General features: G+C 37.2%; 1 pseudogene; it reads right to left on the bottom strand.

Moving 5' to 3' along the window:
* Positions 1 to 13,436: 13,436 nt before the first annotated feature.
* Positions 13,437 to 13,536, bottom strand: LOC113342483 (annotated as a pseudogene).
* Between the last annotated feature and the right edge of the window lie 359 nt (positions 13,537 to 13,895).

Below are 13,895 nucleotides of genomic sequence, written 5' to 3'. Positions count from 1 at the left end.
GACATAGGTGATATCTCTATTAACGTACCACCAGTCTTCGATGGCTCCAATTACTTATGGTGGAAAATTGTTATGCGAGCTTTTCTTCAATCGCGTGATTTTCAATCATGGGTATATGTGGTTAATGGCTATGATGCTCCCGTTGTGGCAGTCGGTGATGTAAATGTTCCCAAACCTATTGGTGAATACATCGTTATTGAGATAACTGTTGCAAAGCAAAATTCCGACGGTTTGAATGCTATCATACATGCCATTACCCCAAATCTTCAGCATCATGTGACAAACTGCACTAGATATAAAGATGTTTGGGATATCTTAGAAACCGTATTTGAAGGCAACTCCAGTGAAAAGGATGCTAGGCTTCAAAACCTTAATTCTGATTGGGAGAACCTTCGTATGGCAGATGAAGAAACATTTGATGAGTTTAATCACAAAGTGTCTGAAATTGTTAATGCATCTTTCGCATTGGGTAAGACTATTCCTAAAAAGGACATTGTGATGAAAATTCTCAGATCGCTGCCATCTAGATACTAGTCAAAGAAGCATGTCATCGTTGAGGGGAATAACCTCGATAATCTTTCCAGAAACACCTTCGTCGGAAAGCTTAAGATCTTTGACCATGAGCATACATCCAAAGTCGGTAAGGATGTTGCCTTTAAAGCACTGAAGAACACGAAATTACTGGTCAAAGGTAAAAGTGTTCATGTCTCTGACGATGATCAGTCTGAGGGTGATTTTTCGGATGAAGATCTTGAAAAATCAGTCTCCTTGATCACAGGACAGTTTAGGGATCTTTTGTTGAAGAAAAGTAAACGGTTTTCAAGAGACAAACCTAAGTCATCATACAAACCTCACGGTCGCTTACCTCCTAAAAACAGGGATGCTGACGAGGTTGATGACGAGAAAATGCCTCAGTGCTTTAAGTGTAAGGGTTTTGGCCATTTTGCTAACGAATTCCCAAATCGTAGAAAATACACTGGGAACAAAGGTCTAGCTGTAACACTTGATGAAATGTCTGAAACCTATGATTCCGATGAAGATAGGAAATCAAGTGTAGGGCTTATTTGTGAAAACATCGATTTTGATACTTGTAGCAATACATATATCAACCTCAATGGGTTCGGAGAAGAGGGAAACCCAATCAAGCTAGAAGATTCTTTGAATCCGATAACTGGAAACCCTGTCAGTGATGTTTCAGGATCAACTGTATGTCTGTCTTCTTGCACATCTCAGATGCCTGAATACTATCCAAGTTTGACGTGCTCGTTTTGTTCGATGAAGGGACACGAACTATCAAGGTGTTACAAATACAAGCGCCAAATAAGGCACACCAGCAAACTTCAACGAAAAGCAGATCGATTAGCAAGGAAGCTGAAACTTGCTCAGAAGACCGCCGAGGTATGTAGGATCTTATCTTCTTCTAAGAAGTTGGTTTCCAAGGATAGAATAAGACCATTTGAAAAGAAAATATGGTCAAATAGTTTTGATAGACAAAGATCAGAGGATTCCTCCCATGAGGAAAAAGATGGACAAATCGTTGTTCATCGCAACACAACTTGATTGTGTTGTTGAGAAAATCTTGTCTCATGTACCTGTTCAAAAAGAGACAAGATTGAGAGCTGATCCAGGCTTCAGAAGAGTTTTTCCTTCTTTTCTTAGTTTTGTTATTTTTTGTCTATCAAATAAAAGAAAGGGTTATTACCGAAAATTCTACTCTTTATAGGGTTTTAGAGTTGGGCGTATACGAACCTGTCAATAGGTTTCGAACCCTACATTCATTTTTCCTCTTGACATCCTATATAAGACTGCTTGTTGAGTTAAGTGATTCAATCACACAAATCCAGTTGTTTATAACTGTTCTCAAAGCACTATGTCGTCAAATGGAAAGGATGTCAACATGATTGTTAAGTCTTCAATCAAGGAAAAAGAAAAATCTCCTGTCTCTAAGTCCCTGAAAATAAAAAGAAGGAATACCAGAAAACCCAGGGTTGTTCCTTCTAACTCTCAGAAGTTTTCCGATGTTCTTGATGAGTTAAAGGAGATAAGAAGGGAGATTTATGAAATAAAGACGTTCGTGTCTAAATCTTGGAAATTCAGAGGACCCTAATTTGACCTCTTCAGCCAAGACAGTTCGTGGATATTGACACTTATCTCCGTGAACCTTATGTCCCGATGGTTGTCGATAACAAGGAGTTCGGGAATGATAAATAATTTCTCAAAGGAATTGTTGCCTAGTATATCTTCTTTTTGGATTAGTTGGAAGAATAACTAGTGCTTTCAATAGCAATGATTGTGACTACACATAGTTATTTTTGTTTTCATCTTCTTATGTTATTTTTTAGGCTTATTGGTTTTTAAATTCTAAAAATATTTGGAGGATGATGTTATTGCAGTATTGATCGTTATGATTTTGTGATATTGCAATTTGATTATGGGATAGGTATTGTTTGCTTCCGTGAACTTGAAGGTCTCATATGCTATCAAAAGTAAAGTCGTTCATGAATTGGTATTCGTATTAATGAAAGGACGAATGGACTTTTGACAATTACAAAAGTTATGCCTATGCAGTCATGTATTTGATGGAAAATAGGATAAAATCTTTTGTTTGACAAGGATAAAGTCTATTATGTCGTTATGATGGAAAATATAATAGATCCTTGTATGTTATCCACGGTATTGATCTTCATTGATCCATTTTGTTATGTTTTACCGTGAAGGCTCCATTGTGTGTCTTATGTTGAGCACGATACAATTAAGTCGATTATTCTTATTGGTTTTTTTGGTTGTTCTATAAGATGTTATATGTTGAACATTATGAACTAAATTAATCATCTTGGTTGGTTATTTAGTTATTTGCTCCGAAAGTCTTTGTCGAGCAAATCTTTTAACAATTAAACTGATTACTTTTGTGATTAGTTTGGTTGTTTTTATTCCAATTAGATTAATTATAAGTTCTCTTGTAATTAGTTTAGTTGAGTTTTCATATATTCCAGAAGTTCTTGTATTGAGTATATGAACGGCTATACTAATCATGTTCTATTGGTTGATGTAGTCGTATATTCCGTAAGGTTTTTCCTTATGTTGAGTATGTGAACGGTTAAGTTAGTCGTCTCTGTATGATTATCTTAGTCGTAGCTCCGTAAGTTTACTTATGTTGAGCACCTTCAATTAAATTGATCACTTTTGTGGTTTGATTTAGTTGCGTATTCCAATTAAATTAATCATGAGTCTTGTTGTGATTAATTTGGTTGAGTTTTTGGATATAGAAAATCATTTCTATGGTTATTGGTGTCCAATTTAAAAATCCTTCTTTTCTTTCTAAATTAAGGTCGCTCTTGTTGTTATTTCGGGAATGACATCAAATGGGGGAGAGTTCTTTTGAACTTGTGCTTAATCGTAATATCTTGCGGGGTGTGCGGCTGTGGAATTTTATAGGGGTTATCTTGTATCTTAAAACTCCTTGATGGATGCATCCAGCTTCGGCTTTATGATTGCATCTAAATTAAGTTGGTATGTATTTTTCTTTTAGTCTATGAAATGTCTCTTTTGGAAATTTCATTATGATCCCGTTCTTGTACCTTTGCCAATTTTATTGACAAAAAGGGGGAGAAATATTGTAGTTCACACTTCAAATACATATGTTTTTTTGATCATTGTGTAAGGGGGAGTGGTTTCCATGATCGAGATGGAGTATTGACTAAGGGGGAGTGATACATATCACCATAGTATTATTGTTAAAGTCGTGATACAATTGGACTTTGATGTTACATAATAATACTATGACACTGTATAATAATGATCGAGAATCTCGATTTCTCTCATTGTTATAGATACGGATCTTCAACAACGGTGATGCTAAACTTACAAACTTTGGGATCATTGGAGTACTTGTAAGGACGAAGATTTCAGGGAACGTTGAAGATTAGACTATGGAATAGGAGCCACTAAAGTTTATCTTTTTTGCATTCCATATGTATTAATAGTTTTGTCACTAAAATTGACAAAGAGGGAGATTGTTAGAGCATAGCTCGGTCGACCTCGCATGCGTTGCTATCTCAAGCATGTTTGTCAATGTTAGTGATCAAAACTATGAGTCTTGATTTCTAGCCTACATAGCTAAGTCTCGGACTAGGATAGAAAAGTGTAGTTGAGCTCAAGGACTTCATGGTGATTCATCATACAACGACGAAAATCTACTCAAGGAACCGTGGAACTTCATCAACAAAAAGGTATGTGGAGACTTGAACTTATCTACCACTCAAAAGTCTATCGCTTCTATCCCATACTCCTTATGAGACAAAAGTCGTATGCTATATAGATTGGATCATACACATTTGATATTTCGAGTCGAGTATATCTCGCCTATTTTTTTCTCGAAATCGTTTGTTGGTAAAGCGTTTCGCTTTGATCAAGTTTATCTTCACCTAGTGACGAAAGTCATGAAAGTTTCAACTACTTTGAGAATTGCTCTGACGCGAAACGGTCTGTGAATAACGGCTATGTAACGTTCTCTGAGAATGTCTCAATGATTGGAATGAGAGTTTAGATTACATAACCATGCTGCTACAGACACTAGCCTACTGCAAACTAACTTCATACTGGACTATAGTTGAACCCCAATCAGTCTCCCACCGATCCAAGGTACAGTTGTACTCCTAAGCCTCTGATCCCAGCAGGATACTGCGCACTTTATTCCCTTAGATGATCTCACCCACAACCAAGAGTTGTTGTAACCCAAAATCACAGACTTGATAATAAACAGATCTGTCTCACACAGAAAAGTCTATAAGAGGATAAATCTGTCTCCCACAGATAAACCCTAGGTTTTGTTCCGTCTTTAGATATAAAATCAAGGTAACGGGAACCAATTGATAATCCGGTCTTATATTCCCGAAGAACAACCTAAATTAATCAATCACCTCTTTACAATCCTTCCTGACTACACAAGCGGATTGTCGAGGAATCACAAACAGTGAGACGAAGATGTTTGTGACTTATTTATCTTGCCTATCGGAGAACTCTCACGATCTCAATCCGATCAATCGATTGTACTCGTACGATAGAAGATGCAAGATCAGATCACACAACTACAATAAAGTAGTATCGGTCTGGCTTCACAAACCCAATGAAGTCTTTAAGTCGTTAACCTGATTTTAGAGAAGAAAATCAAAGGTTAATGGAGATCGACTCTAGCGGGCGCACTAGTAGCACACATGCGTGTGGGGATTAGTTTTGCACAATGCTAGATGTCTCCTTTATATAGCCTTCAAATTAGGGTTTTTCCTTAGTTACAAAGCAATCCTTATTCACCGTTAGATGAAAACCTGATTTAGATTCAAGCTAATATTTCTCAACCGTTAGATCGAAAACTTAGCGTGTCACACAAACTTGGGTAGACGTTTACTGGATTCGTGAAAACCATGCCCAAACGTGTACGTGTATGTTGGTTCAACATAGTAACCCAAAAGGTTAACCATATGAGCATTTCATATTAACCTTGTTCTTCTTCACCGTAACTAGTTCAATTGACTCAAATGAACTAGTTACAGAGTTGTTCAATTGCTATGAGATCTTATGTAACTACACAAGACACAATTGAAACAAAGATGATTCGATTCAATTGAATCGGCTCATGAACATTATAGCCACGATTTGCATAAAGCATTCCTTAGTAATTTAATGTTTCATGTTCAGAGCACATCTTTAGATCATAACCTCTTAAGTTCACAAACAAGTTCGCGGACTTAAGTTAATCGGTTGAGTTTTCCAAACTCAGCAGAAATTCTCGGAAAGGGAACTTCCGCCAGTTCGCGGACTGGGTTCGCGGACTTAGCACACAAACGAGTTTTGGAAAATCCCAGCAGAAATTCTCGATCGAGAACTTCCGGCAGTTCGCGGACTTGGCAAGCCAATTCCACAATCCTCCCGATTTCTCTTGATCAACAGAGTTCGAAAACTTTGGTTCAAGGGATACATGGTTATGTAATCTAAACTCTCATTTCAATCATTGAGACATTCTCATAGGACGCTATGTAGCCGTTATTCACAGACCGATTCACGTCAGAGCAATTCTCAAAGTGATTGAAACTTTTCATGACTTTCGTCACTAGGTGAAGATAAACTTGATCAAAGCGAAACGCTTTACCAACACACGATTTCGAGATAAAAGATAAGCAATGAATGCTCAGCTCAAAATGTCAAATGTGTATTATTTAGTCTATATAGCATACGACTTTTGTCTCATAAGAAGTAGGAGATAGAAGAGATAAACTTTTGAGTGATAGATAAGTTCAAGTATCCACATACCTTTTTGTTGATGAAGTTCCACGGTTCCTTGTATAGATCTTCGTCGTTGTATGATGAATCGCCATGAAGTCTTTGAGCTCAACTACACTTTTATATCCTAGTCCGAGACTTAGCTATGTAGGCTAGAAATCAAGACTTATAGTTTTGATCACTAACATTGACAAACATGCTTGAGATAGAGACGCATGCGAGGTTGACCGAGCTATGCTCTAACAATCTCCCCCTTTGTCAATTTTAGTGACAAAACTATTAATACATATGGAATACAAAAAAGATAAACTTTAGTGGCTCCTATTCCATAGTCTAATCTTCAATGTTCCTTGAAATCTTCGTCCTTCCAAGTACTCCAATGATCCCAAAGGCTGTAAGTTTAACATCATCGTTTTTGAAGATCCGTAGCTATAACAATGAGAGAAATCGAGATTCTCGATCATTGTTATACAGTGTCATAGTATTATTATATAACATCAAAGTCCAATTGTATCACGACTTTAACAATAATACTACGGTGATATGTATCACTCCCCCTTAGTCAATACTCCATCTGGATCATGGAAACCACTCCCCCTTACACAATGATCCGAGAACCTTATGTATTTGTAGTGTGAACAACAATATTTCTCCCCCTTTTTGTCAATAAAATTGGCAAAGGTACAAGAATGGGATCATAATGAAATTTCCACAAGATACATTTTATGACCAAAACAAAAATACATACCAACTTAATTTAGATGCAATCATAAAGCCGAAGCTGGATGCATTCATCAAGGACTTTTAAGATACAAGATAACCCCTATAAAATTCCACAGCCGCACTCCCCGCAAGATATTACCATTAATCACAAGTTCAAAAGAACTCTCCCCCATTTGATGTCATTCCTGAGAGAACAACAAGAGCGACCTTAATTTCGAAAGAAAAGAAGGATTTCATATTGGACACCAAAAACCATAGGAATGATTTTCTATATCCAAAGCTCAACCAAATTAACCACAAGTAAACCCATGATTAATTCAATTGGAATACGCAACTAAATCAAACCACAAAAGTGATCAATTTAATTGAAAGTGCTCAACATAAGTAAACTCACGGAGCTACGACTAAGTCAATCACACGGAGATGACTAACTTGACCGTTCAAATAATCAACATAAGGAAAACCTTACGGAATATATGACTACATTAACCAAAGAACATGATAGTGTAGACTTTCATATACTCAACACAAGAACTTGTGGAATATATGAAAACTCAACTAGATTAATTACAAGAGAACCTGTAATTAATATAATTGGAATACAAATAACAAAACTAATCACCGAAGTAATCAATTTAATTATTTTGGGCTCAACATAAAAGAACTTTTGGAACCCCGACTAAGTTCATCATAGAATATGACAACCTTAACCGTTCATGTAGTCGACATAAGAAATAAAACTTATGGAGTACAAACTAAATAACCAAACGGGTTGATTAATTTAGTTCTTAATGCTCGACATATAGCATCTTATGGAACAACCAACAAACCCAAGGTAAATCGACTTAGTTGTAAGGTGCTCAACATAAGACACACAATGGAGCCTTCACGGTAAAACATAATAAAATGGATGAATGAAGATCAATACCGTGGATAACATACAAGGATCTATTTTATTTTCCATCATAACGACATAATAGACTTTATCCTTGTTGAACAAAAGATTTTATCCTATTTTCCATCAAATTAATGATTACATAGGCTTAACTTTTGTATATGTCAAAAGTCCATTCGTCCTTTCATCAATACGAATACCGATTCATGAACGACTTTACTTTTGACTGCAATATGGGCAGCTTATGTAGCAAATATATTTCATAAAGAAAACAAAGTATTCAAGGCTAGTCATAAACGTTATTACAACCCATAGAAAAATAAACCAAAGTTTTGAGAAAAGAGACGAGCATCAGCATTCATAATTTAGAGATTAGTCACTTGGTTCATAATAGTGATCTCTCTCAATTTCATAGAACTTTTCTCCAAGTGCTGGAACAGCAAGTTCAGCATACTCCACCTTCTCTTTAAGAACAACAATTTCCTTTTTGGCACGAGCAAGTTTTTCTCTAGTTTCAACAAGACTTATTTGGAGTAGATCCATCTCATCAGCATCAACAGACGGTGGAGAAACATGAGTAACAGGAATACCTCTGACAGTTGAGGGAAACATCTTCTCAATACTTGACCTTCTTATCATTGATGGTCCCCCAAGATTGGTTCCAATCATTTGAAGGTTGTAGCCAGCACAAATCCTTGAAATGAGACAGGGAAGTCCAAGTCTCCTATTACTGCTTTGTTTAACACTGATCATAGAGTCGACAATTACTCCACAAAAATAAATCTTCCTTCCCTCAACAATTAGGTAGATAAACTCAGTAACATCTTTTGTCCAGCGATTGCTGTCACAGGTACTTGGCATCATATTTGCCATAATTAGCTTAGCAGCAACCTTGAGATGAATACCCTCTCCTTGTACACAAACCTTACCATTTTTTCTAACAAGATTCTAATTAAACAGTAAAACAGAGAGGTCTTCTAGAGTACGTCTTTCAGATGGAGGCATGTATCTACTGTGTTCATATTGGCCGACAGTGTGTTGGTAATGGACCTTACCGACTGGTTTTGTGGAAAATCCTTGTATCTACTGTGTTCATATTTGTTATTAGCCGACATGTTATGTGAATATTACCCCGCCGGCCTCTGTTTAGCCGGCATGCATTATTTAGTCGACCCTCCCGACTTTTGTGTAGCCTACAAGGTTATATTTGTCGACCCTGCCGATTTATGTATTTTTTTCTTAATCGTTCTTGTTCAGGTTGCAAAAGGCAAAAAATAAAGCTCTGAAAGCTCTTAGTCCTCCTTCAAGACCTCCTCGTGTTGGTGAAAAACTCTTGACTTCAACACATAGAGGGGCATACGTTGTGCCGGGAACGCTCAAGATTCGTGTACCGAATGATTCTGAACCACCATCGGAACCCAGTGATTCAGACGAGACTCCAGATGAAGACCAATCAATTCCATCTGGTAGAAGAGGTGATGATGATGATGTTGATGAAAGCACTCCGTCTGCTGGAGGAGGTAACAATGATGATGGTGATGGTGATCAAGAAATGCCTAATGTTGGGGGAGGTGATGATGATGATCATGGTAATGGAGATAAAGATAAGGATATCGTAGATGAAATTGTTGAAGAGGCAGTGGAAGAACAAGAAGAAGAAGGAGATGGAGAACAAACTCTAGATATTGTTCAACAAACCGAAGCTTTAACTTCAACTGAAACCGAAAAGAAGAAGAGGGTGATCACTAAACCAGCTAATTCTCACATGCCTCCCCCTCACTTGATGGTTACGCTGAAAAAAAGGTGAGATTCCAAAGGGGACCCCAAGAGATGGTGGAAATGTTCTTTTTGGATACAAAGACTCATGGGCATGTACGATCCATAATACTATCGTAAGTAATCTAAATCCGTCTTTATTTTATTCAAGTGTGTATCTATCTTAAATTTGCGTCAAGTGTTTGTATTTCTTTTCATTTTGGTTTTTTGGTATTTAGGATCACAAGCATGTCGTCCGTCTCATGAGGCGCCAAGCTTCATGTTCAGTGACTAAGACTTGGGATCTTAAGGATGAATGTGAGGAGGTTAAAGTGATTGTCAAAAACTCCGAGTTGTGGCGTGCGATGGAGAGTTCGAATATTGAGCATGATAGAGTTATCGTATCTACATTCTGTGAGAGGTTTTACGGAGAGACTGATACAATGTTATTCCCATTCGGTAAGATGGCGATAACTCCCGATGATGCTCATCAAATTCTAGGCCTCGAGGTTGAGGGAAAAGCAGTCAGTGAGGGCTTCGATGATGATTTTTCTTTCAAGGATATTTACAAATTGAGCCAGAAATTGTTCGGTTAGAATCAGATTGAGACGGAGTCTATGCTTGAGAAGAAAGAAGGTCGTCTAATGATAGACACATTTTTGTGTCTAATTTGTCTCGATTCTATATATTGATAGTGCTCATTTTTGTACTTATTATGGTGTTTTATGTGTGTGTAGGTATTTTTGGCCAATAACAATTTTTGGAAAAATCTGCTCGAAAAGTTGCGCGGGGAACCCCCGGAGGACATTTGTTATTCGGACTCTCACCATGGATAAGGGGATACCTAATTACTAAGGGGCATCCCTGCAGCGCATCTACTATTCACACTCCCACTCTGGATAGGGGGAGACCACTTTCTTCTCAAAAATTCAAAAAAATTGGCGGGAAAAAAGTCCAGCGTGGGAACCAGAGTTAGGATTGGATTTCTAGGGTGTTTTAGGGAGATTCAATCGCTGATTTTTTCTTGGATGGACTTGAATCAACTAAACAGGCCTGGTATGGGTGATTGAATCGATCAAATTGGGCTGGATAATCCGGAAGAAGGAAACAGAGGTTGAGTTGACACGGAAAATGTATGGAATTATTTTAGGAATTTCAGGGAGACTAAAGGCGTGATATTGTTTCCTAAGATGAGATTCTATCTAAGGAAGAGTTTCGGATGATTTGGAAGTCTTAGAAACGCGTAAGGAAGTCGGCAGAGAAGATTATTTCCGTGGCTTGCACGAAAAGAAAAAGAGAAATTTAATCGTTATTTTTAGGTTTCTGAGAAGTATAAAAGGTGTGTTCGAGTCCCAGGGAGGGTTACGAAGTCATTGGAGCAGTCGCAGAGAAATTTAGAACACTACAGAGCTGAGAATATCGAGTTGCAGGAAAACCCGTGTTTCTGCTGCTGCTGCTGAAGAACAAGCGTTGCAAATAAGAACAGTGTCTCAAATTCGTAACGCTGCTACAATGATTTCTTTGTAACAGTCAGTCCTTTGTTTTGCAACGCCACTACACCGTTGCAAACAATCAGTGTTATAGTTTTTCATCCTTTTAATCAACTTTTGAACCATAAACAAATATTTTGAGGAAGTGATTAATATGAGGAGCTAAACCCCATTGCTGAGGCGATAGAGGAAGCTATTTTTCCAACAAGAAGTGGTATATTCTATTTTTTTTTATTTGCAATTATTTTATGATTATTTGCCTTGATTGAAAATTGTTTGAATGATTTTTGTTAAGCAATTGTTATTTCTTTTGATAGAGCATGCTTAGACCTAGGTTTTTGATGTTCTATGCTTCGGATTTACACTTGTTATTTTGAGAATCTACTAATTGCAATAGTTAGAATCAAATTGAACGAGAAAATTGCATAAATATAAATATTAGGATTAAATCACTTTGAACATGGAAAATAGTGAAATCTTAGCCTCAGTGTTCTTTTAATATTGATATCATCTTTGGTTGAGTTTGCTACAATTTTTAGTTTGTTTTCTATTTTAGTTTTAGAATTTAAGTCTATATTTTATCCTTCGCAAGTCTGAGAATCGAACCAGTTTTACCACTATCTACAAATCACATCAATTTTTGGCGGCGCCGACGCGGATTTGCTTTTAGGGTTCTAGACTTATTTTTCTTTTATTTTTTAGGTTTTTATTATTTTTGTTCTTTTTTACGTTTTTGGATATTTATCTTTTGTCTACAGTTTTTGGATCATAAAGAGAATTGAGCCAAAGAGTTTGGTGATTTCGTAAAGACCGGATCTTAAAGCATAAAGACTTGGAGCGAAAGATTAAAGCGAAAAGAACGGAAAAGAAGACAATTTCTTTTTAGATATTTTTTTTATTTTTTTTAGGGTTTTGTTTATTTTTTTTATTAAAAAAGAAGAAGAGAGAACTGTATTAGGGTTTGTTATTTTTGTAATTTTTCTTTTCTTTTTGGACACTTGGACATTGAACTTACATTATTATTTTTAAACCCTGAGGAAGGGTTGGTTTAAATACAAACTGTGTGCAGGGAAGGACGGTGATTACGATATCACCTCGGCCCCTCGGGTTCGTACATGACATAGGAGTCGTGGCCCGAGTCGACTTCAGCGGTTCTTCGCCCGTCTGGTACGGGAGGTAAGTTTTTCGAAACACCCGTGAATCCCCTGTCAGCGGGTTTACTGTATTCTTTCGTTTGCATATATGCTGAGGACTTGAAAACGGCTGCTTTAATTTCCTAGTAAAGGGAAAGGACTGGCCATACAAGATAAGGGTTCGGATTTCATCACCATTCTCTTTTTGCCCGCCTTAGGAAAACGAAACCAAACGCGAACCTAAGCCTAAAATTTTGACTAGAACGAGACCTATAGGGTAACGAGCTTAATAGGAAAGTCGTTCGAAAAATATTGGTTACTCTTTTGAGCATACTTCGAAGTTCTTGATGGTTTCTGTGAGTTGAATGCGTGACTGCGCCGCCTTGTAACCGGTGAGGCCTTGGGTATCAAAGCTCCACTGAGATTCCCTCGCCTCGATTCAACTTACTTTGACTCGGATTGATTCCAGGGGGGTTTGCTCAGATTGTAACGAGTTCCTTTTTTGAAAGAATAGAAGCTGGTCTAGAAACAATCTAAGTGGAGCCATCATGCTTTTTGTTTGCTAGAAATTTAGGTTTGATTTGGTTGAGTCAGCCTTGTTTTGTGATTGCATAGAATTCCCTACCTTATTCTGTTGCATGCCTGAACGTAAAAGAGACGCCCTAGGTAGATTTGTTAAAGAGAAACCTAGTAGTTCTAAGCGTCTTGATTACCTCAATTTAGAAAGTACGATTCTTGAAGATTCCATTTTTGAACGTCTGTTTGAAGAGAAAATCCCTGATAGTCCAATAGCGCCAGAAATGGCAACTTTGAAAGCTTTGTTGAACCCTACTAGGACTACTCATCCCTCGTGTATCAGGTTACCTGAAACTGAAGCAAATTATGAACTTAAGCCTGGAACCTTATAATTGCTCCCAATATTTTTAGGAAAAGAAAATGAAAACCCCTATTTCCATGTTAGGGACTTTGAGGAAATTTGTAGTACCCTGAAAATTAGAAACCTTGATGATGATGCTTTGAAACTCAGGTTATTCCCCTTTTCCTTAAAAGATAAAGCCAAGTCGTGGTTGTATAGTTTGTCTTCCGAATCAATTGAAACTTATGAACAACTTACATCTGCCTTTTTGAACAAGTTTTTCCCTAGGCACAACACATCGTCTATTAGGACGCAAATATGCACGTTTTCGCAACAAGAGGGAGAGTCTTTGTATAGGTATTTGGAAAGGTTCAATGATTTATTATCCCAATGTCCTCATCATGGTTTAAAAAAGTTTAGGTTAGTTCAAATCCTTTATGAGGGTTTAGATTATCCCACTACAACTACAGTAGAGTCTATGTGTACAAGTGGGTTTGAAAACCAAACAGTTGATGATGCGATGACATATTTGCATGAAATCTCCGAAAAGACCCAACAATGGGAAAGCAATAGGGTACCCCAGAAAACAATTCTTCTAGGCAGAGGAAACGTTAATAGGGTAGAAGAAAATTGTGAATCAGATGCCAAAATTACTGCTATAGCGAAAAGGCTAGAAGCTTTAGAAGTGTGTCATACTAGTGGTAGAATAGAGCCTTTTTGGGAAGGACATACTGTTGAAGAGCAAGCCAATGCTCTTATAATAACAC

Source organism: Papaver somniferum, unplaced genomic scaffold, assembly GCF_003573695.1.
Source record: "Papaver somniferum cultivar HN1 unplaced genomic scaffold, ASM357369v1 unplaced-scaffold_41, whole genome shotgun sequence".
Lineage (NCBI taxonomy): Eukaryota > Viridiplantae > Streptophyta > Magnoliopsida > Ranunculales > Papaveraceae > Papaver > Papaver somniferum.
This window is presented reverse-complemented; position numbering and strand designations above follow the sequence as displayed.